This window comes from Rattus norvegicus, chromosome 12 (genome assembly GCF_021556685.1).
Source record: "Rattus norvegicus strain SHRSP/BbbUtx chromosome 12, alternate assembly SHRSP_T2T, whole genome shotgun sequence".
Lineage (NCBI taxonomy): Eukaryota > Metazoa > Chordata > Mammalia > Rodentia > Muridae > Rattus > Rattus norvegicus.
In genome coordinates, this window is record NC_141545.1 from 24,442,366 (window position 1) to 24,469,415 (window position 27,050).

At 38.5% G+C, this 27,050-nt stretch overlaps 1 pseudogene; it reads right to left on the minus strand.

The window, feature by feature from the left end:
- The window catches only part of Vmn2r116l-ps4 (vomeronasal 2, receptor 116 like, pseudogene 4), a 33,092-nt pseudogene extending 13,040 nt beyond the window's left edge, over positions 1 to 20,052 (minus strand).
- Positions 20,053 to 27,050: the final 6,998 nt, after the last annotated feature.

Here is a 27,050-nt window from a genome sequence, read left to right on the forward strand (position 1 = left end):
GTATAACTATTTGACTCTAACCAAACAAGGGAAAGATCTGTATGAAAAGAACTTCAAGTTTCTGAAAAGAAACCAAAGATCTCAGAAGATGGAACGATCTCCCATGCTCATGGATTGGCAGGTTAATACAGTAAAAATGCCCATTTTGCCAAAAGCGATCTACAAATTCAATGCAATCACCATAAAAATTCCAATGCAATTCTTCATAGAATTAGAAAGAGCAATTTGAAGATTCATTTGGAAAAGGAAAGACACCAGGATAATGAGAACTCTTCTCAACAATAAAAGAAGTTATGGGGGAATCACCATCCCTGACCTCAAGCTGTATTACACAGCAATAGTGATAAAAACTGTGTGTTATTTTACAGAGACAGGCAGGTAGATCAATGGAATTGAATTGAAGATCCAGAAATGAACTCACACAACTATGGTCACTTGATCTTGGACAAAGGAGCTAAAAATATCCATGCAAAAAGACAACCTTTTCAACAAATAGTGCTGGTTGAATTGAAGGTCAGCATGTAGAAGAATGCAAATTCACCCATTCTTTTCACCTTGTACAAAGCTCAAGTCCAAGTGGACCAAAGACCCCATATCAAACCAGATACACTGAAACTAATGGAAGAGAAAATGAGGAAGAGCCTCAAACACAACGCACAGGGGCAAATTTCCTGAACAGAACACCAACGATGCATGTTCTAATATCAAAAATTGAGAAATGGGACCTCATAAAATTGAAAAGCTTCTGTAAGTCAAAGGACACTTTCAATAGGACAAAATGGCAACCAACAGATTTGGAAAATTCTTTACCAATTCTATATCTGATAGAAGGCTAATATTTAATTTATACAAACAAATCAAGACAGACTCCAAAGAATCAAATAATCCTATTAAAAATAAGGTAAAGACCTACACAAAGAGTTCTCAGCTGAGGAATATCAAATGGCTGAGAACTGTCTAAATAAATGTTCAACATCCTTAGTCATCAGGGAAATGCAAATCAAAACAATCCTGAGATGCCACCTCACACCTGTCAGAACAGCTAAGATCAATAACGCAGGTGACAACAGATGCTGGTGAGGATGAGGAGAAAGAGGAACACTCCATTGTTGGTGAGATTTCAAGCTGGTACAACCACTCTAGAAATCAGTCTGGGGGTTCCTCAGAAATATCACCATAGTACTAACTGAGGACCCAAATATACCAGTCAAGGGCATTCACCCAAAATAGGCTCCAACATATAACAAGGACACATGTTCCACTATGTTCATAGCAGCCTTATTTAAAATATCCAGAAAATGGAAAGAACCTAAATGCCCTTCAACAGAGGAATGGATACAGAAAATGTTGCACATCTACACAATGGTGTACTACTCAGCAATCAAAAACAATGACTCCATTAAATTCATAGGGCAGTGGATGAAACTAGAAAATATCATCCTGAGTGAGGTAACTCATTCACAAAAGAAAATGCATGGTATACACTCACTGCTTGGTGTTTATTAGACCAAAAACCTGGAATACCTGAGAAAAAATCACAGATCATATGAAGTTCAAGAAGAAGGAAGGCCAAAATGCAGATGATTCATTCCTTTTTATAAAGGAGCACAAAATACTTTCAGGAAGAAATACAGGGACAAAGAGTGGATCAGGGGCTGAAGAAAAGGCCATCCAGAGACTCCACACCTTGGGATTTATCCTATATGCTGCCACCAAATCCAGTCACTCTTGCTGTTGCCAAGAACTGCTTTTTGACAGGAGGCAGATGTGCCTGTCTACTGAAAGGCTCTGCCAGAGCCCTACTGGTACAGATGAGGATGGTTGCTGCTAACCATTGAACTTTACATGGGGAACCCAATGGAGGAGTTAGAGAAAACGCTTAAGGAGTTGAAGGGGTTAGCAACACCACAGGAAACAACCAAACCCTACCAGACCTCCCAGAGATTAAACCACCAAACAATGAGTAAAAAGGGAGCGAGCCATGACACCAGCCACATATGTGACAGAGGATGGCATTGTCCAATATCACTGGGAGGATAAGCCCTTGATCGTGTGAAGGCTTGTTTCCCCAATGTATGGTAATGCCAGTGTGCTGAGGATGGAGTGGATGGGTGGAAATGGGAGCATCCTCATAGAAGCAGGGGGAGGGTGAAGGGGATATGGGAGAGGGCAGAAACGGGATAACATTTGAAATGTTAATACATAAAATATCCATGAAAAATAAAATTAATAAAAAGTTATGTGATCTTGGGGAAAGCTGTATAATAAATGTAAGAAAAACCTTAGAAGAAGAAAAATGAAAAATATATCTAAATAATAATCAACACTGAAGCCATTGAAGATTTTACACCATGCAGTATTAAGTATTCAAGTTACATTTCACATTTTGTATATGAAACTAAGCACTCCAGCTTCAGTAGTATTTATAACTTATTTCTTCTCTTTTCTTCTCTTTTTTCATTCTTTTTTCTCCATCTTTATTAAAGTGGGTATTTCTTATTTACATTTCAATTGTTATGCACTCTCCAGGTTTCCAGGCCACCATCCCCTTAACCCTTCACCCTCCTCTTCTATATGGGTGTTCCACTCCCCATCCTCTGCCCATTACCGCCCCCCCAATAATCCCATTCACTGTGGGTTCAGTCTTGGCAGGACAAAGACTTCCCCTTCCACTGGTGCCCTTACTAGGCTATTCATTGATACCTAGGCAGTTGGAGCCCAGGGTCAGTCCATGTACACTCTTTGGGTAGGGGCTTAGTCCCTGGAAGCTCTAGTTGGGTGGCATGGTTCATACGGGGTCTCAAACCCCCTCAAGATCTTTCACTCATGTTCTGAATCCTTGAACAGGGATCCGTTTACAGTTCTGAGGCTTGGTGCTGGCATTCGCCTATGTCTTTGCCATATTCTGGTTGTGTCTCTCAGGAGAGATCTACATCCAGTTCCTGTCAGCCTGCACTTCTTACCTTCATCTATCTTATTAAGTTTGGTGGCTGTATATGTATGGGCTACATGTGGGGCAGGCTGTGAATGGGTGTTACTTCTGCCTCTGTTTTAAATTTTGCCTCCCTATTCCCTGTGAAGGGTATCTTGGTCCCCTATTAAAGAAGGAGTGAAGCATTCACATTTTGATCATCCTTGTTGATTTTCATGTGTTCTGTGCATCTAGGGTAATTCAAGCATTTGGGCTAATAGCCACTTATCAATGAATGCATACCATGTGTATTTTTCTGTGATTGCGTTACCTCACTCAGGATGATATTTTCCAGTTCCATCCATTTGCCTATCAATTTCATAAAGTCATTGTTTTTGATAGCTGAGTAATATTTCATTGTGTAGATGTACCACATTTTCTGTATCCATTCTTCTGTTGAAGGGCATCTGGCTATTATAAATGAGGCTGCTATGAACACAGTGGAGCACGTGTCTTTGTTATATGTTGGGGCATCTTTTGGGTATATGTCCAAGAGAGGTATACCTGGCTCCTCAGGTAGTTCAATGTCCAATTTTCTGGGGAAGCTCCAGACTGACTTCCAGAATGGTTCTACACAATCTGCAATCTGCAATCCCAGCAACAATGGAGGAGTGTTCCTCTTTCTCCACATCCTAGCCAGCATTTTCTGTCACCTGAATTTTTGATCTTAGCCATTCTGACTTCTGTCAGGTGGAATCTCAGGGTTGTTTTGATTTGTATTTCCCTTATGACTAAAGATGTTGAACATTTCTTTAGATGCTTCTCAGCCATTTGGCATTCCTCAGCTGTGAATTATTTGTTTAGTTCCTAACCCCAATTTTTAATAGGGTTACATGTCTCCCTACAGTCTAACTTCTTGAGTTCTTTGTATATTTTGGATATAAGCCCTCTATCATTGTAGGATTGCTAAAGATCTTTTCCCGATTTGTTGGTTGTCGTTTTGCCCTAACAATAGTGTCCTTTGCCTTACAGAAGCTTTGCAGTTTTATGAGATCCCATTTGTCCATTCTAGATCTTAGAGCATAAGCCATTGGTGTTTTGTTCAGGAAATTTTCTCCAGTGCTCATGTGTTCGAGATGCTTCCCCACTTTTTCTTCTATTAATTTGAGTGTATCTGGTTTGATGTGGAGGTCCTTGATCCACTTGGACTTAAGCTTTCAACAGGGTGATAAGAATGGATCGATATGCATTCTTTTACATACTGGCCTCCAGTTGAACCAGGACCATTTGCTGAAAATGCTATCTTTTTTCCATTAGATGGTTTTGGGCCTTTGGTCAAAAATCAAGTGACCATAGATGTGTGGGTTTATTACAGGGTCTTCAATTCTATTCCACTGGTCTATCTGCCTGTCCCTGTACGAATACTATGCAATTTTTATCATTATTGCTCTGTAATACTGCTTGAGTTCAGGGATAGTGATTCCCCCAGAAGTCTTTTTATTGTTGAGGATACTTTTAGCTATCCTGGTTTTTTGTTATTACAGATGAATTTGCAAATTGTTCTGTCTAACTCTCTGAAGAATTGGATTGGTATTTTGATGGGGATTTCATTGAATCTGTAGATCGCTTTTGGTAAAATGGCCATTTTTACTATATTAATCCTGCCAATCCATGAGTATGGGAGATCTTTCCAACTTCTGAGATCTTCAATTTCTTTCTTCAGAGGCTTGAAGTTCTTACCATACAGATCCCTTGCTTGGATAAAGTCGCACTGATGTATTGTATATTATTTGGGACTATTATGAAAGGTGTCGTTTCCCTAATTTCTTTCTTGGTTTGTTTCTCTTTTTTTGTACAGGAAGGCTACTTAATTATTTGACTTAATTTTATATCCAGCCACTTTGATGAAGGTGTTTATCAGGTTTAGTAGTTCTTTGGTGGAACTTTTGGGATCACTTACATATACTATCATGTCATCTGCAAATAGTGATATTTTGACTTCTTCTTTTCTAAACTATATCCCTTTGATCTCCTTTGTTGTCTGATTGCTCTGGCTAGAACTTCAAGAACTATATTGAATAAGTAGGGAGAGAGTGTGCAGCCTTGTCTAGTCCCTGATTTGAGTGGGATTGCTTCAAGTTTCTCTCTATTTAGTTTAATATTAGCTACTGGTTTCCTGTATATGGCTTTTACTATGTTTAAGTATGGGCCTTGAATTCCTACTCTTTCCAGGACTTTTATCATGAAGGGGTGTTAAATTTTGTCAAATGTTTTCTCAGCATCTAATGAAATGATCATGTGGTTTTTATCTTTCAGTTTGTTTATATAATGTATTACATTGATGGTTTTTCATATATTAAACCATCCCTCCCTGCCTGGGATGAAGCCTACTTGATCATGGTGGATGATTGTTTTGATGTGCTCTTGGATTTGGTTTGCCAAAATTTTAATGAGTACTTTTGCGTGGATATTCATAAGCGAAATTGGTTTGAAGTTCTCTTTCTTTGTTGTGTCTTTGTGTGGTTTAGGTATAAGAGTAATTGTGGCTTCATAGAAGGAATTCGGTAGCGCTCCATCTGTTTTCAATTTTGTGGAATAATTTGGATAGTATTGCTATGAGGTCTTCTACGAAGGTCTGATAGAATTCTGCAGTGAACCCATCTGGACCTGGGCGCTTTTTGATTGGGAGACCTTTAATGACTGCTTCTATTTCTTTAGGAGTTATGGGATTGTTTAAATGGTTTATCTGTTCCTGACTAAACTTTAGAACCTGGTATCTGTCTAGGAAATAGTCCATTTCCTGCAGATTTTCAAGTTTTGTTGAATATAGGCTTTTGTAGTAGGATCTGATGATATTTTGAATTTCCTCTGATTCTGTAGTTATGTCTCCATTTTCATTTCTGATTTTGTTAACTTGACAGACTCTCTGTGTGCTCTCGTTGGTCTGGCTAAGAGTTTATCTATCTTCTTGACTTTCTCAAAGAACCAACTTATGGTTCTGTTGATTCTTTTTATGGTCCTTTTTGTTTCTACTTGGTTGATTTCAGCTCTGAGTTTGGTTATTTTCTGCCTTCTACTCCTCTTGGTGTGTTTGCTTCTTTTTGTTCTAGAGCTTTTAGGTGTGCTGTCAAGCTGCTGATACATGGTCTCTCCTGTTTCTTTCTGCAGGCACTCAGAGCTATGAGTTTTCCTCTTAGCACAGCTTTCATCGTGTCCCATAATTTTGGGTATGTTGTACCTTCATTTTCATTAAATTCTAAGAAGTCTTTAATTTCTTTCTTTATTTCTTCCTTGACTAGGTTATCATTGAGTAGAGCATTGTTCAATTTCCATGTATATGTGGGTGTTCTTCCCTTTTATTTTTGAAGTCCAGCTTTAACCCGTGGTAGTGTGATAGGACGCATGGGATAATTTCTATCTTTCCATTTCTATTGAGGCATGTTTTATGACCAATTATATGGTCAATTTTGGAGAAAGTACCATGAGGAGCTGAGAAGAAGTTATACCATTTTGTTTTAGGATAGAGTGTTAAATAAATATCTGTTAAGTCCTTTTGGTTCATGACTTCTCTTAGTCTGTCTATGTCTCTGTTTAATTTCTGTTTCCATGATCTGTCCATTGATGAGAGTGAGGTGTTAAAATCTCCTACTATTATTGTGTGAGGTGCAATGTGTTCTTTGAGCTTTAGTAATGTTTCTTTTATGTATGTAGGTGCCCTTGTATTTGGAGCATAGATATTTAGGATTGAGAGTTCATATTGGTTGATTTTTCCTTTGATGAATACGAAGTGTCCTTCCTCATCTTTTTTGATGACTTTTAGATGAAAAGAGAATTTATTTGATATTAGAATGGCTACTCCATCTTACTTCTTCAGACCATTTGCTTGGAAAGTTGTTTTCCAGCCTTTCACTCTGAGGTAGTGTCTGTCGTTGTCTTTGAGGTGTGTTTCCTGTAGGCAGAAGAATGCAGGGTCCTCATTGAGGATACAGTTTGTTAGTCTATGTCTTTTTATTGGGGACTTGAGTCCATTGATGTTGGGAAATATTAAGATATAGTGATTGTTGCTTTTGTTATATTCGTATTTGGATGTGAGATTATGTTTGTGTGCTTTTCTTTGTTTTGTTGCAAAATGGTTAGTTTCTTGCTTTTTATAGGCTGTAGCTTGCCTCTTTGTGTTGGGCTTTACCATTTATTATCCTTTGTAGGGCTGGATTTGTAGAAAGATATTGTGTAAATTTGGTTTTGTCAGGGAATATCTTGGTTTCTCCATCTATGTTAATTGAGAGTTTTGCTGGATACAGTAACCTGGGCTGGCATTTGTGTTCTCTTAGGGTCTGTATGACATCTGTCCAGGATCTTCTGGCTTTCATAGTCTCTGGGAGAAGTCTGGTGTGATTCTGATAGGTCTGCCTTTATATGTTACTTGACCATTTTCCCTTACTGCTTTTAATATTCTTTCTTTGTTTCGTGCATTTGGTGGTTTGACTATTTTGTGACAGGAGGAGTTTCTTTTCTGATCCAATCTATTTGGAGTTCTGTAGGCTTCTTGTATGTTTATGGGCATCTCTTTCTTTAGGTTAGGGAAGTTTTCTTGTATGATTTTGTTGAAGATATTTACTGGTCTGTTGATTTGGGAGTCTTCACTCTCTTCTATAACTATTATCCTTAGGTTTGATCTTCTCATTGTGTCCTGGATTTCCTGTGTGTTTTTTTCCATTTTACCTTATCTTTGACAGTTGTGTTGATGATTTCTGTGAAATCTTCTGCTCCTGAGATTCTCTCTTCTATCTCTTGTATGCTGTTTGTGATGCTTATATCTACAGCTCCTTGTCTCTTCCTTTCATTTTCTATATCCAGGGTTTTCTCCCTTTGTGCTTTCTTTATTGCTTCTATTTCCATTTTCAATTCCTTCACCCGTTCGATTGTGTTTTCCTGGAATCCTTTCAGGGCTTTTTGTGATTCCTCTATAGGCTTCTACTTGTGTATTTGCGTTTTCCTGCATTCTCTAAGGGAGTTCTTTATGTCTTTCTTGAAGTCCTCCATCATCATGATCAAATGTGATTTTAAATCTAAATCTTGCTTTTCTGGTGTATTTTGATATTCAGTGTTTGGTTTGGTGGGAGAATTGGGCTGCAATGATGTCATGTAGTCTTGGTTTCTTTTGCTTGGCTTCCTGCACTTGCCTCCTGCCATCACATTGTCTCTGGTGTTACCTTGTTCTGCTATTTCTGACAGTGGTTAGATCGTCTTGCTTTTCTGGTGTGTTTGGATATTCTGTATTTGCTTTGGTGGCAGAATTGGGCTCTGATGATGCGATGCAATCTTGGTTTCTGTTCCTTGGGTTCCTGCGCTTGCTTCTCAACATCAGGTTGTCTCTGGTGTTATCTTGTTCTGCTATTTCTGACAGTGGCTAGACTGTTATATATGCCTGTGTGTCAGGAGTGTTGTAGACCTGTTTTCCTGTTCTTTTTCAGCCAGTTATGGGAACAGAGTGCTCTGCTTTCAGGTGTGTAGTCGTTCCTGTCTACTGGTCTTCAGCTGTTCCTGTGGGCATGTGTCCTGAGTCCACGAGGCAGGTCACTTGGAGCAGAAAAGTTGGTCTTACCTCTGGTCTCAGGCCTGAAGGCTCTCTTTAGAGCTGGGTTTCAACTCCCCGTGAAGGAAGCAACAAAAAGTGCCTGCCTGGCCTTTTCATGGGTCACAGATGGTGCTAGGCGTTTTCCTCTAGAGTCAGAAATGTGGGCAGAGAGTAGTCTCCTCTGGCTTCCCAGGCATGTCTGCCCCTCTGAAATTCTAGCTCTCCCTCCCATGGGATTTGGGTACATGGAGCTGTTTGACTGGGACTCTTCAGATCTGGGTGCAGTCTGGACCACAGCCTGGACCTCAGAGTTCCTGCAGCTTGAGTGACCCTCTCTTCCTATTCCCAGAGGCCCTATACACTTTCCTCTTGGGTCAGGGATGTGGGCAAGGGTGGGCAGTACTGGAAGTCTCTCGTGCCCTGCAGTCTCAGGAGTGTCTGGGCGATGAGCTGTCTGCCCCACGGGGTTTGGGAGCCTATAACGTATTTTTAATACATGGTGAAATTTTATGTATACTAAAAATTTTGTTAAAATATATTCAGGATTTGTTACTAGTACCTGTTTGTTTTACATTATTAATATTTGTATGATTATACATTCAAGGTTATATAAAAATTTCTTACTAAAAATGAGAAGCCATAAAAGGAAAATGTTGAATATATATCCATCCGTCCATCCATTGGATGTAGGAATAAATTGCAACAGTGACTTTCATGATAAGGCCAACTTTTCAAGTATAATTAGGATAATAACTGTGATTCTCTGTGTTATGTATTATCCAAAGATTTGGAACGGAATGATGTCCTCATTGTACTTGAAGAATGAATTCCTCAGCTGGACTATATTCAATAATTAGTAGAAAATATTTAGTTTATCATTTCCTCCACAGACAAACTGCATTGTCTTGTGAATCCCTTTCCAATTTGATGATGCCATATTCAATATTTTCATTTCTTTCTTTCTCAGTAAATATATGAACCCCCAAGTGTTTGAAACTCTTGATAATCAAGTTAAAAATCACTAGTTGTTAGAACAATGTAAGATCTTTATATTGATTGATGTCCTGGTTTTCACTTGAATTCATTCATTTCTTTATGTCTTGAGGAATTTTCTTTATTAAATTTATCAATTAATTTAAAATTATAAAATACAAGCTTTCTAAGGATTTATGAGCACTTATTGTAACAAGTGAGAGATGTAAAATTACTGGAATATGGCTATGGTTATGGGTTCACTCAATCCTTTGAAATTGAAGTTCATCAAGTGTACTGTGTGTATATTATCAGGATTAAACAGATTTCTCTGGACAATTAATTACCACTGTCAATAAAATGTGTGAGAAAAGAAATCATCCTTTTCTTTTATGATTAACTTGATTAATTTCTTTAATTTGACAAATAGATAGATACCAGTGATGGTAGGAGACAGGCTCTACTGAATCAGATATTCTGAATGTGAGATTCCCAATGATCCTGGCCTTTCCCAACAGGTCTGTGTCTATAGCACACTTCACAGTTCCTGAGGTCCACATATTGGAGCAATGAGATAAATATGAATATTGTAAACCTCTAGCGATGGATAGCATACTCTTTTCCTATATCATATCTTACAGGAGAAACAAATGTTTGAAATGCTAGAAGATAAAAAGTTCACATTGTGGTTGCAGAAATGTTGTGGCAGCAGACCACACGAAACTCAAGAAGGATGACCAAAGTGTGGATGCTCCGGTCCTTCTTAAAAGGGGGGACAAAAATATTCATAGGAGAGGATATGGAGAGAAAGTTTGGGGCAGAGACAGAAGGAATGTCCATTAAAAGCCTGCCCCACCTGGAGATGCAATCCATATATATACACCCAGCAATACTGGACAATATTGACGAAGCAAAGAAGTGCATGCTGATAGGAGCCTGAAATAGCTGTCTCCTGAGGGGCTCAGCCAGAGCCTGACAAAGAGACAAATGCTAGCAGCAAACCATTGTACTGAGAACTGGGTTCCCATTGGAGGAGTTAGAGAAAATATTGAAGAAATTGAACATGCTTGCAACCCCATAATAACAACAATACCAACCAACGGGACTAAGCCACAACCCCAAGATTAAACATGGACATCCCCATGGCTCCAGCTGGATATGTAACAGAAGTCAGCCTTCTTTGGCATCAACAGGAGGAGAAGCCCTTGGTCATGCCAAGACTTGATCATCCAGTGTAGGGGAATGTCAGAGGAGGGAGCCAGGAAGGGGGTCTGGTTGGGGAGGGAGAACACCCTTATAGTAGCAGGGGAGGTGAATGGGTTAGGGGGTTTAAGGATGGGAATCCTGGAAAGATAATAACATTTGAAATGTAAATTAAAAATGTCCACCCCCAAAAAAAGAAAGGAAAATAGGGAGAGAGAGAGAGAGAGAGAGAGAGAGAGAGAGAGAGAGAGAGAGAGAGAGAGAGAGAAATTATGTGACAATTAAGAGAACTGGCTATCGTTTCGGATGACCTGTGTGAAAATTTCTATACAGTAATCCCAACATCACGAATACAAAAAAAATTTCTGAACTCCACAAATAGCCTGATATCACACCATCCATGGATAGACACATGCGTGCACACACACACACACACACACACACACACACCCTCACATTTTTATACATTCTTAAACATAAACTGGTTAACAACTAACACTCATGAAACTCTCAGAATCAGATTGACATCCACTCCCATACAACTTCTCACACAATAACACACGACAAGCACAGGTAATCACACTATAAAATCACACATATACACACCTTCTCCTAAATACGTTCCCAAATACACGTATTTACAAACACACATTCATACATACACTCAGACATCCATAAAGATTTTTAAAGGAATGATAATAAATTACTGAAAGTGATAAAATACTTTTTTTAAAAAAAAGAAAAGTGATGAATCAAATTCTTTAAAAAAACATTAAAATAAATGAAATGGGAGACATAACAACAGAATCAGAGGAAATTTAAAAAATCATGAGATCCTACTACAAAAGCTTATATTCAACAAAACTTGAAAATCTGGAGGAAATGAACAATTGCATAGACAGACACCATGTACCAAAGTTAAATCAGGAACAGATAAACCATTTAAACAACCCCATAACTCCTAAAGAAATAGAAGCAGTCATTAAAAGTCTACCAACCAAAAAGAGCTCAGGTCCAGATGGGCTCAGTGCAGAATTCTACCAGATCTTCATAGAAGACCTCATACCAATACTATCCAAACTATTCCACAAAATTGAAAACAGATGGAGCACTACCGAATTCCTTCTATGAAGCCACAATTACTCTTATACCTAAACCACACAAAGACCAAACAAAGGAAGAGAACTCCAGACCAATTTCCCTTATGAATATCAATGTAAAAATACACAATAAAATTCTTGCAAACTGAATTCAAGAGTACATCAAAACAATCATCCATCATGATCAAGTAGGCTTCATCCTAGGGACACAGAGATAATTTAATATATGGAAAACCATCAACATAATCCACTATATAAACAAACAAAGATAAAAACCACATGATCATTTCATTAGATGCTGAGAAAAGATTTTACAAAATTCAGTACCCCTTCATGATAAAATTCTTGGAAAGGACAGGGATTCAAGGCCCATACCTAAAAAGAGTAAAAGCCAGATACAGCAAAGCAGTAGCTAATATTAAACTAAATTGAGAGAAACTTAAAACAATCCCACTAAAATCAGAGACTAGACAAGACTGCACACTCTCTCCCTACTTATTCAATATAGTACTTGAAGTTCTAGCCAGAGCAATAACACAACAAAAGGAGATCAAAGAGATACAGATTGGAAAAGAAGAAGTCAAAATATCACTATTTGCAGATGATATGATAGTCTATTTAACTGATCCCAAAAGTCAAACCAGAGAAGTACTAAACCTGATAAACACCTTCAGCAAAGTGACTGGGTATAAAATTAACTCAAATAATTCAGTAGCCTTCCCCTACACAAAAGAGAAACAAGCCGAGAAAGAAATTAGGGAAACGGCACCATACATAATAGTCCCAAATAATATGGAATATCTGGGTGTGACTTTAACCAAACAAGTGAAAGATCTGCATGATAAGAACTTCAACCCTTTGAAGAAAGAAATTGAAGATCTCAGAAGATGGAAAGATCTCCCATGCTCATGGATTGGCAGGATTAATATAGTAAAAAGGGCCATTTTAACAAAAGCGATCTACAGATTCTATGCAACCCCCATCAAAATTAGAATCCAATTCTTCATAGAACAGAACAACTTGCAAATTCATCTGGAATAAGAAAAAAACCAGGATAGCTAAAACTATCCTAAACAATAAAAGGACTTCTGGGAGAATCACTCTCCCTGAACTCAAGCAGTATTACAGAGCAATAGTTATAAAAACTGAATGGTATTGGTATAGAGATGGGCAGATAGACCAGTGGAATAGAATTGATGACCCAGAAATGAACCCACACACCTATGGTCACTTGACTTTTGACAAAGGAGCCCAAACCATCCAATGGAAAAATGATAGCATTTTCAGCAAATGGTGTTGGTTCAATTGGAGGTCAGCATGGATAAGAATGCAGATCGATCCATGCTTATCACCCTGTACAAAGCTTAAGTCCAAGTGGATCAAGGACCTCCACATCAAACCAGATACACTGAAACTAATAGAAGAAAAAGTGGAGAAGAATTTCGAACACATAGGTACTGGAGAAAATTTCCTGAACAAAACACCAATGGCTTATGTTCTAAGATCAAGAATTGACAAATGGGATCTCATAAAACTGCAAAGCTTCTGTAAGGCAAAGGACACTGTTGTTAGGACAAAACGGCAACCAACAGATGGGAAAAATCTTTACCAATTCTACAACTAATAGAGGGCTTATATACAAAATATACAAAGAACACATGAAGTTAGACTGCAGGGAGACAAATAACCCTATTAATAATGGGGTTCAGAGCTAAACAAAGAATTCACAGCTGAGGAATGTCAAATCGCTGAGAAATACCCAAGGATATGTTCAACTTCTTTAGTCATAAGTTAAATTCAAAGCAAAACTACACTGGGATTCCACCTCACACCATTCAGTATGGCTAAGATTAAAAACTCTGGCGACAGTACATGCTGGCGAGGATGTTGAGAAAGAACAGCATTCCTCCATTGTTGGTGGGATTGCACAGTGGTACAACCATTCTGGAAATTAGTCTCGAGTTTCCTCAGAAAATTGGACATTGAACTACCTGAGGACCCAGGTATACCTCTCTTGGGAATATACCCAAAAGATGCCCCAACATATAACAGAGACACATGCTCCACTATGTTCATAGAAGCCTTCTTTATAATAGCCAGAAGCTGGAAAGAACCCAGATGCCCTTCAACAGATGAATGGATACAGAAAATGTGGTACATGTACACAGTGGAATTCTACTCAGCTATCAAAAACAATGACTTTATGAAATTCATAGGCAAATGGATGGAACTGGAAAATATCATCCTGAGTGAAGTGACCCAATCACAAAAAAACACACATGGTATGCACTCATTGATAAGTAGATATTAGCCCAAATCCTCGAATTACCCTAAATGCACAGAACACATGAAACTCAAGAAGGATGAACAAAATGCAGATGCTTCACTCCTTCTTTAAAAGGGGAACAAGAATACCCTTGGGAGGGGATAGGGAGGCAAAGTTTAGAACAGAGACTGAAGGAACGCCCACTTAGAACATGCCCCACATGTGGCCCATACATATACAGCCACCAAACTAGATAAGATGGACGAAGCAAAGAAGTGTAAGGTGACAGGAACTGGGTGTAGATCTCTCCTGAGAGATACAGCCAGAATATGGCAAAGACATAGGCGAATGCCATTATTAAACCACTGAACTGAGAATGGGATCCCCGTTAAAGGAATCAGAGAAAGGACTGAAAGAGCTTGAAGGGGATTGAGACCCTATATGAACAACAATGCCAACCAACCAGAGCTTCCAGGGACTAAGCCTCTACCCAAAGAGTATACATGGACTCCAACTGCATTGGCAGCAATGAATAGCCTAGTAAGAGCACCAGTGGAAGGGGAAGCCCTTGTCCTGCCAAGACTGAATCCCCAGTGAACGGGATTTTTGGGGGGAGGGCAGTAATGGGGGGAGGATGGGGAGGGGAGCACCCATAAAGAAGGGTAGGAGGAAGGGTTAGGGGGATTGTTGGCCTGGAAACTTGGAAATGGAATAACAAATGTAATGTAAATAGAAATATACAATTTAAAAAACATGGACAAAAAAAAATCACCAACGGAAAAAAATTTAAATCCAACAAATCAGTAGCCTGCCTCTACTCAAAGGATAAATAGGCTGAGGAAGAAATTAGGGAAAAGATGTCTTTCAAAGTAGTTACAAATAATATAAAATACCTTGAGGTAATTCTAACCAAGCAAGTGAAAGATCTGTATGACAACTTTAAGTTTCTGAAGAAAGAAATTGAAGAAGTTCTTAGAAGATGGAAAGATCTCCCATGTTCATGGATTGGCAGGATTAATATTGTAAAGGTTGCCATCTTGCCAAAAGAAATCTACGGATTCATTGCAATCCCAATCAAAATTCCAACACAATTCTTCATAGAGTTAGAAAGAGAAATTTGCAAATTCATTTGGAATAACAAAAACCTAGGATAGCGAAAACTATACAATAAAAGAACTTCTGAGATGAATCACCATCCCTGACTTTAAGCAGTATTCCAGAACATTACTGATAAAAACTGTATTGTATTGATACAGAGACAGGCCGGTAGATCAACAGAGTAGAATTGAAGACCCAGAAATAAACCCACATATCTATGGTCACTTGATCTTTGACAAAGGAGTTAAAATCAACCCATGGATAAAAGACAGCATTTTAAACAAATGGTGCTGGTTACCTGGAGGTCAGCATGTAGAAGAATGCAAATCAACCAATTCTTATAGCCCTTTACAAAGCTCAAGTCCAAGGGGACCAAGGACCTCCACATCAAACCAGATACACTCAAACTAATAGAAGAAAAAGTGGGGAAGAATTTCGAACACATAGGTACTGGAGAAAATTTCTTGAACAAAACACCAATGGCTCATATTCTAAGATCAAGAATAGACAAATGGGACCTCATAAAACTGCAAAGCTTCTGTAAGGCAAAGGACACTGTCATTAGGACAAAAATATCAACCAACAGATTGAGATCTTTACCAATCCTATATCTGATAGAGGGTTAATATCCAAAATATACAAAGAACTCACAAAGTTAGACTCCAGAGAGCCAAATAACCTTATTAAAAATGGGATACAGAGCTAAACGAAGAATTTTGAACTGAAGAATATTGAATGGCAAAGACACACCTAAAGAAATGTTCAACATTCTTAGTCATCAGAAAAATCAAAACCATCCTGAGATTCCACCTCACACCAGACAGAATGGCTAAAATAAAAAACTCAGATGACAGCAAATGTTGGCAAAGGTGTGGAGAATGAGGAAATTTTCTCTAGTATTGGTGAGATTTCAAGCTGGTACAACCACTCTGGAAATCAGTCTCTAGGTTCCTCAGAAAACTGGACATAATATTGTCTGAAGACCCTGCTATAACGCTCTTGGGCATATACCCAAAAGATGCTCCAACATACAACAAAGACACATGATCTACTATGTTTATAGCATCCTTATTTATAATAGCCAGGAACAAGAAAGAACCCAGATGCCCTTCAACAGAAGAATGGATACAGAAAATGTGGTACATTTACACAATGGAATAATACTCAGGTATTAAAAACAATGACTTCATGAAGTCTTTAGGCAAATGTATGGAAGTAGAAAATATCATTGTAAGTGAAGTAACCCAGTCACAAAAGAACATCATGGTATGCAGTCACTGATAGGTTGATATTAGCCCAAAAGCTTGGAATACCTAACATACAATTCATAAACCACATGAAACTCAAGAAGGAAAACCAACGTATGGATCATTCAGACCTTCTTAGAAGGGTGAACCAAAATACTCACAAGTGGAAATATGGAGACAAAGTGTGAAGACTGAAGGAAAGGCCATCCAGAGCCTGCCCCACCTGAGGATCCAGCCCATATACAGACATCCAACCCAGACAATATTGTGGATGCCAAGAAGTGCATGCTCTCAGGAACCTGATATAGCTGTCTCCTGAGAGGCTCTGCAACAGCCTGACAAATACAGAGGGTGATTCTGGCAGCCAATAATTGTACTGAGAATGGCCTCCCCAGTGTAGGAGTCAGAGAAAGGACTGAAGGAAGTGAAGGGGTTTGCAACCCCATAAAAAGAGCAACAATATCAACCAACCAGACCCCCCCCCCAGAGCATTCAGGAACAAAACCACCATCCCAATAGTACACAGGGATGGACCCATGGCTCCAGCCACATATGTAGCAGAGGATGGCCTTGTTGGGCATTAATGGGAGGAAAGGCCCTTGGTCCTGTGAAGGCTCAAAGCCCCAGTGTAGGGGAATGCCAGGGTAGGAGGTGGGAGGGATTGGGTGGGTAGGTGAGGGAGCATCCTCAGAGAAGCAGGAGGAGGAGGGATGGGACAGCTGTTTTCTGGAGCAGAAACTGTGAAATGGGATGACATTTAAAATTTGAATTAAAAAATATCCAATAAAAGAAAAAAAACACCTCCCCATGTAGTTTTGCAAGATGCTTGCTATCTTCCACTTGTTTAGTTCTATTACATAAGCATACTTGCTGGCTTCTAGTTTCTGTCTAAAATTCTACTCAAAATCAGTAAATATCCATTCCCCCATCTTTCAATATTTATTCAGTGCTTTTATCTATTTTTATCGATGTTTTTAATATTTTCATTGTGAAAACATTATTTTATACAATGTCTTAGTGTGTGTGTATGGGGCAGGAAACTCTGTACTGCAAATACACGAATCTTTAACTGACGTGTCTGACAATTAACATATCTTCTTACAATAAATTAATAAGATAAAAAACATTAAAATAAATTCCTAAGAAAAGAATGAAGAAATTTATTTTATGAAACCAGTATTTAAAGACAGTATGTACAAAAAAAAGACACATTTAAGATTTTGTCAAGAAAATTAAAATTTTCTGCCTTCATTTTATGAGTAAATTTCATTTACAATAAAAAAATTGTCTAATGCAAATGAAATGGAAAATTATAAAAAATATTGCAATGGATTTTTCAGAGTTCTTAAGGGAAAAACTCAAATCTCAAACAGAAATGAATGAATTTTGAAATAGCTGAAATATGAAGATTAAGAAAATTATTCAGTTAATCAAACTGTCATGAGCACATGCAGGAATGCATTCTAGAAGATGAAAAAAGGTGGGAGTAATACAGGGCATGAAAGGGAATGAACCTGGCAGAACAAGGGTGTGGCAGTGTGATGAGAGGGGAACGATGTTGGAAGATGCAGTGGTGGGGCTGGAAGGAGGATGAGAGTTTACAGGGGATGAATGTGATCACGGTGCATTGTACAAATTATAGTGTTCCACAAATTAAATATAAAGAAGTATTATATATGTTTTGTGGAGCTAAAATATGTTTGTGAGCAATATGATAAAGAAATTTTGGACTGAAAAATGGCTCCGTTTGTATAGTGCTAGCCTCAGAACAAAACACAAACCTCCTGTCTGTCTAAACATGACTTAAGGTATGATGAAACCAATAGACATGCTACTGGTGACAGGGGAAAGTTCATGAGCTCTGAACACAAGACTAATAACTATAGTCAAATAAAGAATGTTGAGAGTGAGAAATATTCTTCTGCAGGAGGCAGCATACAAATTGATTAGGTAATTAATACCACATGGTCAGCATTGGAAATAAAAATATAATCACATAAAAATTAATGGGTTGCATTAAAATATATTTCAATGTATATGTAGTATTTGGTAAATGCGAAAGTTTGGACATGGATAAGAATTAAAATTAATATAGGGTTCACTGAGCTTGACACAGGTCAATAGGTAAATGGTTGCAGTGAAAGTGTGAGGACAGGAATTTTAATTCCAGTAACCAACAAAATTGTCCTCATTTAAACATGCTTTTATAATGTACCATTTCTACAGACAAATGTGATGGGGATACAGCCAAATTTCCTTTGTCAGTTTTCTAGCAAACACTGCATAGAGAAATAAACAATGTTTCAAATATTGTGGAAATCAGGGAATCATATAAGTCTGTCCTCGTGTGACATGTGGCATACATGTGTCCTCACTGACACACAGATACTCAGATTCTCTAACTCCTTCTCTATACCTCACTTGCTCAATGTCTGTCTGTCTCTCTGTCTATCTTTCTCTCTCTCACATACACACAAAGAGAGAGAGGGAGAGAGATAGAGAGACAGAGACACAAACAGAGAAAGGAAAGATATTAAACAAGCTTACTTAAGGCTAAGATGAATGACTTAATCACTCTCTTAGTCAGAGAAGAGAATACCACAATGAAAATAGCAAGCATATGCCACCGGCAGAATTACAGATAGTAAAATGGAAATAGACATGACAGAAAGTAAAAGAGAAGGCAAATATATCAGCAAAAAGTTAGGAGTTGTGGGAGAAGATCAGAGAACCTGAGTAGATAAGTTGTATTTCTTTCTAGATATCTAGAAAGGCAACACCTGACACATCTGTGTCTGACAAGAGGAACAATTACTGCTTTCTGTAGCACCTTCTCTGCTCACAGCACCAGAAGTCACCTGTACAAATTCTGTGCAAGTCTGTTTCATTCTTTTAGCAAACAATTCTCTGAATGCTGTAGTGACATTGCTAAGTGTCAAATGAAATGTTCCTGTATAGGTATACTTCAGATCCTAGAGAAAGTTCAAAGATCTCTGCTGTCTGCCCATAGATCCTAGACTACCTATCTCGTAATACCAAAGTGTTTGAAGACAGCTGGAAGGAAATATTTATCTTCATAGAGTTTGAAAAAAAAACTAAATAGAATAGGTAGTCTCCTGAGAAATAAGGCAAAGTCAGCACAGTCCCACCCAACTGTACCAACATTATGAAGTGCACAGAAGGAATATTCAGTGGAAAGTATTTGTAAAATGGATATTGTTTTGCCACCCTAAGTGCTGAACTGTACCTATCCCACAAGACAGTATTCTAAGTGACATCGTTCGTCCTGTGTTACAGAAGTGTTGGACCTGGCTAGAGATTGATTTTCTTCTCAGACTAAACCCATAAAAATAGGAGATAATGGATGGAAAGAAAAATTTATTTGATGGAAGAAGTGCTGGTGGGAATAAAAAATGAGATGGGTTAAGGATGCACACTGGAGACTGTGGTTAGGTAGATCAGGCAAGAGACAGTTACCGTGAACTGACGTCTATGCTCTCTGCCCCTTCAGTGTGTTGGGAGTTTTGATAGGTATAAAGGGGTAAGAACGCACTGATCACCAAATCCCCATCCTGGTATACATTGTCTGTGGAAGAAACAAAACACTCATCGGTGAACAATCTGCATAGGAGCATAGGAAGCTTCAGGGTAAAAAGGAAAAAAATCAAAATGGGCATTGTCTGGGTTTCTTTCAGCACAAACGTAATCTGCCGTGAAGCCAGATGCTCACTTTCAGCAGCTGAATGTGTGGGCCCTTCTGTGGGTTTATAAGAGTTACAGACACAGGAGTCCCTTGAACTACCTAGTGATTGCAAGACAGCTTTTTCCAGTCCTCTGGAGAAAATTTCAATACTTTGTACCTTCAGGCTTCACAGCTGAGGTCTTCTGTAAAAGTGACAAACACTTGATGAAAAAACATGGCTGAGAATCATCTCATGCCCTCGTAGTATTCTGTAGTATTCTTTGCCATCCAAGTCCAAGAATAAAAAAGAAGTCACCACAAGAATAAAATAAGAATCCAACACAAATGAGGAAGATTGGCTCTTCTACAGATGTCCGTAAGCTATTGGCACAAACACCATTTGATAAGATGAAATTAGTATATACCTGAAGATTCAAAAATTAGATGTGTGAAGGAAGGATCCATCTTGAAAGGGTCTCTCTACATAAATAGGGAACAATGCCCCCTCTCTGTTCCAAAGAAACAGGGTCTTTATATAATATTTAGTGGAGGTACTCTGCTCTCACCAGGGTTCCCAGAATCTACACAGATTTCACAGCAGAAGATCCTCATTGCCTGATTAATATGCATATATACATCATATACATATATGCTGCATATACATTTACATCTGCATGTACATCTACATAGTGTCACCATTTTCCATTAAATACTAAGACAAGCTGGAACCAGTGTAGTTGGTCATTACTTTGACGTCCCTGAGAATGTTGTTTTGATTAGGATTCGTTGTTGTGCGAGGACTTTTGAAGTTTGGCCTAGAAGTGCCATTGAGATTTGAAAACACATTAATTTTTTCTGGAGGAGGTTAAAACATAAAAATTTAAAGGAGTGCACAGAGCAGAGGCTTGACTTGTGGATTTTAGAAGGAAACAAAGACTGAATGTTTTTATGTGAAAAATGTAATGTTCTCGTTAGTTGGGGCCAGAGTCAGCTTTGATTAACAAGCTACTAGAAAGACTAAAGCAAATCATATGCTTTGCTCGGAGACTGATGAGTTTGTGCTGAAAGGTGACCTACATTTTTGAGGGAAAAACTAATGGGAAGTATTTTCTGAGTGTAAGTGCACAGTAGCTATGTTTTAGACATGACCAATGTTGGACCTTATACTGGAAGCCAAACTTGAAAATTTAAGATACTTCAAGTGTTTGTTTTGAATTTATGAAGCGTCAAGGAGAGAGGCTGAGGCTTGATAGTGTGTCGCAGGGCTAGAGCCCTTAAAAAGCACCCTGGAGAGACTATTGTATAAATTATAGTCCAGTTGCAGTAAGGGAGTCCAGCAGTTTTAGAGATTCTGTTACCATGGCATGAACAACAAGAACAGAAACAGCAGTAGAACACAGTCAGGCAGAGCAGAAGACAATTAGTGTGTTCCGCAGAGAGTAGAGCTGGAGCATTGGACAATGGTTGTTGGAGGAACCTAGAAAATATGACTGACTCCCAGACAAAAGTTTATTGATTTATTTACACTTTTCAAATTAGGATTTGTTCTTCCTTTGTTCTACTCTCAAAGTGATAAAGTAATTTATCCTTAAGTTTTCTATGAGGCCCCAGTTTAGAGAAAAATGTTAAAATATGTTAGATTTTAAAGAATAATTGCTATTTTAAGGAGACTAATAATTCCATGTGGTTGAATGTAAAAAAAATGTGAATTTTAAGCTAGTTACAATTTAATGTGAGATACTAGATATGAATGATAAGGAAAAGGTTGTAGCCTAACAGGAATGTGTTTGTGTGTCAAGAGGAAACAGGTCAGTTATGCTGGATTTTTATGTCATCCCAACACAAGAGAGAAATAATCTGGGAGAAGGAAACGTCAGTATATGCCTGCTGTCGGGAGGCATATAATGTATTTTCATAGTTAGAGGTTTAGGGTAAAACAGAGACTAATATTTGGACAAAGTGATATTAATAATAGAATATCAAATGCTTATTTTAAAAGATGTTAAAATAGTAACTCTCATCTAACAGAAATGACAAGGAAAAAGTCTGGGGAGAAGTAGAATAGTATTTCATCTGCTGAATGTGACATGGCTATTGCAGTCACAACCTCTTAGCATGTGAGATCACCTGAACATGAAGGAAACAGAAAGAGAGACATGCAAAAACCACACACACACACACACACACACACACACACACAATATTGAACTACTCTTCAATATGTTAAATAGTCTTCTACATAGTATAGATTTTGAATTATATTTTGTTTCTGAGTATAGTAATCACATGTGGATGGCAGTGTGCATTAGAATGAGTATTTGGAGTCTTAGAATGGGAATGGTTCTGCAAACATCTGGGTAGGCATGTGTGTAAATGTGTCTGTGTGTGTAATGGTGGAATAACATGTGTTGTTGTGTGCAGATATGTAAAGCCTGACATTCCGTTGTGAGCAAATGTGGTTATGAATTTCAGTAAGATGTTTGTGTCCTGTGTGCAAGTGTGGATGTGCACATATATGATGTGTATGTGGAAGTTCAAGATTCATGCATACAGGGAAAGCATTTATTTACTGAGCCACAAGAACAACAACAGCAGTAGTCTTCAGCCAGAGCAGAAGACAATTAGTGTGTTCTGCAGCGAGCAGAGCTGGAGCATTAGTCCATGGTCCTCGGAGGAACCTAAAAAACATGACTGACTCCCAGACAAACGTATATTGATTTATACTCCATAATTTATTTCTTTTTGTCTCCTCTCTTTCCATCACATTACATTCCCACAATTTTTCTAGTCTCTAGTTATCCCTGTTCTTCACACTATTTCTTTAGAAATAGGGGGAAGAGAGCAGACCACCCAGGAGTGCAGATATCCTGAGGCTGCAGAACAGACTTCTACCTCTGCAAAACCTCGGCCCACATCCCTGGTCCAAGGGGAAACTGCACAGTGACTCTGGACACAGGGATATAGGAACAGACAGCTGCCAGCACCCACGGTTCTGGTCTGCACCCAGGACCAAACTGAGCCAGCCAGCCAGCTCCCTGCACCCAAATCCCATGGAGAAGAGAGCTGGAACTTGAGAAGGATGGATACTCCTGAGAAGTCAGAGGAGACTACCCTCTGCCCACAGTCCAGACTCAAGGGGGAATCACATAGTGCCAACTGTGCCCGCGGTGTGCAGGAACCTACACAAGCAATCAGGGACAGAACCCTTTGATTCCTGCCCATGCATAGAGCTTGAAGACAAGTTTCCAGGAGCATGGACACACCAGAAATCAGAGAACCTGTTCTCAGGAAAGGCTGAAACAAAACAGAAAACAGTTCTACAGGAGTGCTGACAAAGAAGCCTACAGCAGGGTCAAGTCACTCTCAGAAACAGTAAGCCAAGCAAACACCAGAGACAACCCAATGGCTAGAAGAAGGTGCATGGACTATCTGTGCTCCACATGCAAGGGCACCTACATTCATAAAAGAAACCTTACTAAAGCTCAAAGCACACACTGCACCTCACACTATGATAGTAGGAGATTGCAACACCCCACTCTCATCAATAGACAGATCATCGAAAAAGAAATTAAACAGAGGCAAAGACACACTAAGAGAACTCATGAACAAAATGGTTTTAACAGATATTTATAGAACATTCTATCCTAAAACAAAGGGATATAAATTCTTCTCACCACCTCATGGTACTTTCTCCAAAATTGACCATATTGGTCATAAAACAGGCCTCAACAGATACAGAAAGATAGAAATAATCCCATGCGTCCTATCAGACTACCAAGGGCGAAAGCTGGACTTCAATAACAATAAGGAAATAACGCCCACATATACATGGAAATTGAACAATGCTCTAATCAATGATAACCTAGTCAAGAAAGAAATAAAGAAAGAAATTAACGACTTCTTAGAATTTAATGAAAATGAAGGTATAACATACCCAAACTTAAGGAACACAGTGAAAGCTGTGCTAAGAGGAAAACTCATAGCGCTGAGTGCCTGCAGAAAGAAACAGGAAAGAACGTATAACAGAAGCTTGACAGCAAACTTAAAAGCTCTAGAACAGAAAGAAGCAAATACACCCAGGAGGAGTAGGAGGCAGGAAATAATCAAACTCAGAGCTGAAATCAACCATGTAGAAACAAAAAGGACTATACAAACATTCAACAGAACCAAACGCTGGTTCTTTCAGAAAATCAACAAGATAGATAAACCCTTAGCCAGACTAACAAGAGGACACAGAGAGTGTGTCCAAATTAACAAAATCAGAAATGAAAAGGGAGAGATAACAACAGAATCAGAGGAAAATAAAAAAAATCATCAGATCCTACTACAAAAGTCTATATTCAATAAAACTTGAAAATCTGGAGGAAATGGAAAATTTCCTAGACAGATACCAGGTACCAAAGTTAAATCAGGAATAGACAAACCATTTAAACAACCACATAACTCCTAAAGGAATAGAAGCAGTCATTAAAGGTCTCTCAACAAAAGAGAGCCCAGGTCCAGATGGATTTAGTATACAATTCTATTAGACCTCCATAGAAGACCTCACACCAAATTATCCAAATTATTCCACAAAATTGATGCACATGGAGCACTAACAAATTCCTTCTATGAAGCCACAATTACTCTTATACCTAAACCACACAAAGACCCAACAGGGCAGAGAACTTCAGATCAATTTACCTTATGAATATCAACACAAAAATACTCAATAAAATTCTTGCAAACCAAATCCAAGAGCACATCAAAACAATCATCCATCATGATCAAGTAGGCGTCATCCCAGGGATGCAGGGATGGTATAATATTCTGAAAACCATCAAGGAAATCCACTATATAAACAAACTAAAAGATAAAAACCACATTATCATTGCATTAGATGCTGAGAAAGCATTTAACAAAATTCAATACCCCTTCATGACAAAAGTCCTGGAAAGAATAGGAATTCAAGGCCCATACCTAAACATAGTAAAAGCCATATACAGCAAACCAGTAGCGAATATTAAACTAAATGGAGAGAAACTTGAAACAATCCCTCTAAAATCAGGGACTAGACAAGGCTGCCCACTCTCTCCCTACTTATTCAATGTAGATCTCAAAGTCCTAGCCAGAGCAATCAGACAACAAAAGGAGATCAAATGGATACGGATAGGAAAAGAAGTAGTCAAAATATCACTAATGCAGATGATATGAGAGTATATTTAAGTGATCCCAAAAGTTCCACTATAGAACTACTAAACCTGATAAACACTTTCAGCAAAGTGGCTGGGTATAAAATTAACTCAAATAAATCAAAAGCCTTCATCTACAAAAAGAGAAACAAGCTGAGAACGAAATTAGGGAAACAACACCCTTCAAAATAGTCTCAAATAATATAAAATACCTCGGGGTGACTTTAACCAAGCAAGTGAAATATCTGTGTGATAAGAACTTCAAGCCTCTGAAGAAAGAAATTGAAGAAGATCTCAGAAGATGGAAAGATCTCCCACACTCATGGACTGGCAGGATTAATATAGTAAAAATGGACGTTTTACCAAAAGCGATCTATGGATTCAATGCAATCCCCATCAAAATACCAATCCAATTCTTCAGAGAGTTAGACAGAACATTGTGCAAATTCATCTGGCATAACAGAAAACCCAAGATAGCTAAAACTATTCTCAACAATAAAAGGACGTCTTGGGGAATCACTATTCCTGAACTCAAGCACTATTACAGAGCAATAGTGATAAAAACTGTATGGTATTGGTACAGAGACAGACAGATAGACCAGTGGAATAGAATTGAAGACCCAGAAATGAACCCACACACCTATGGTCACTTGATTTTTGCCAGAGGAGCCAAAACCATCCAGTGGAAAAAAGACAGCATTTTCAGCCAATGGTGCTGGTTCAACTGGAGGTCAGCATGTAGAAGAATGCAGGTGGATCCATTCTTATCACTCTGTACAAAGTTTAAGTCCAAGTGGATCAAGGACCTCCACATCAAAACAGATACACTCAAACTAATAGAAGAAAAGGTGGCAAAGAGTCTCGAACACATAGGTACTGTAGAAAATATCCTGATATGCTCTAAGATTAAGAATCGACAAATGGGGTCTCATAAAACTACAAAGCTACTGTAATGCAAAGGACACTGTGGTTAGGACAAAACAGCAGCCAACGGATTAGGAAAATATCTTTACCAATCCTACAACTGATAGAGGGCTTATATCCAAAATATTCAAAGAACTCATCAAGTTAGACTGCAGGGAGACAAATAACCCTATTAAAATGGGGCTCAGAGCTAAACAAAGAATTCACAGCTGAGGAATGCCATATGGCTGAGAAGCACCTGAAGAAATGTTCAACATCCTTAGTCATAAGAGAAGTGGAAATCACAACAACCCTGAGATCCCACCTCACACCAGTCAGAATGGCTAAGATCAAAAACTCCGGCGACAGCAGATGGTGGCAAGGATGTGGAGAAAGAGGAACAATCCTCTACAGTTGGGATTGCACACTGGTACAACCATACTGGAAATCAGTCTGGAGGTTCCTCAGAAAATTGGACATTACACTACCTGAGGACCCAGCTATACCTCTCTTGGGCATATAGCCAAAAGATGTCCCAACATATAAAAAAGACACATGTTCCACTATGTTCATAGCAGCCTTCTTTATAATAGCCAGAAGCTAGAAAGTACCCAGATGCCCTTCGACAGAGGAATGGATACAGAAAATATGGTACATCTACACAATGGAATACTACTAAACTATCAATAACAATGTCTTTATGAAATTCATAGGCAAATGGATGGAACTGGAAAATATCATCCTGAGTGAGGTAACCCAATCACAGAAAAACACACCTGGTATGCACTCATTGTTAATTGAATATTAGCTCAAATGCTCGAATTACCCTAGATGCACAGAACATGTGAAACTCAAGAAGGATGACCAAAATGCAAATGCTTCACTCCTTTAAAAGGGGAACAAGAATACCCTTGGGAGG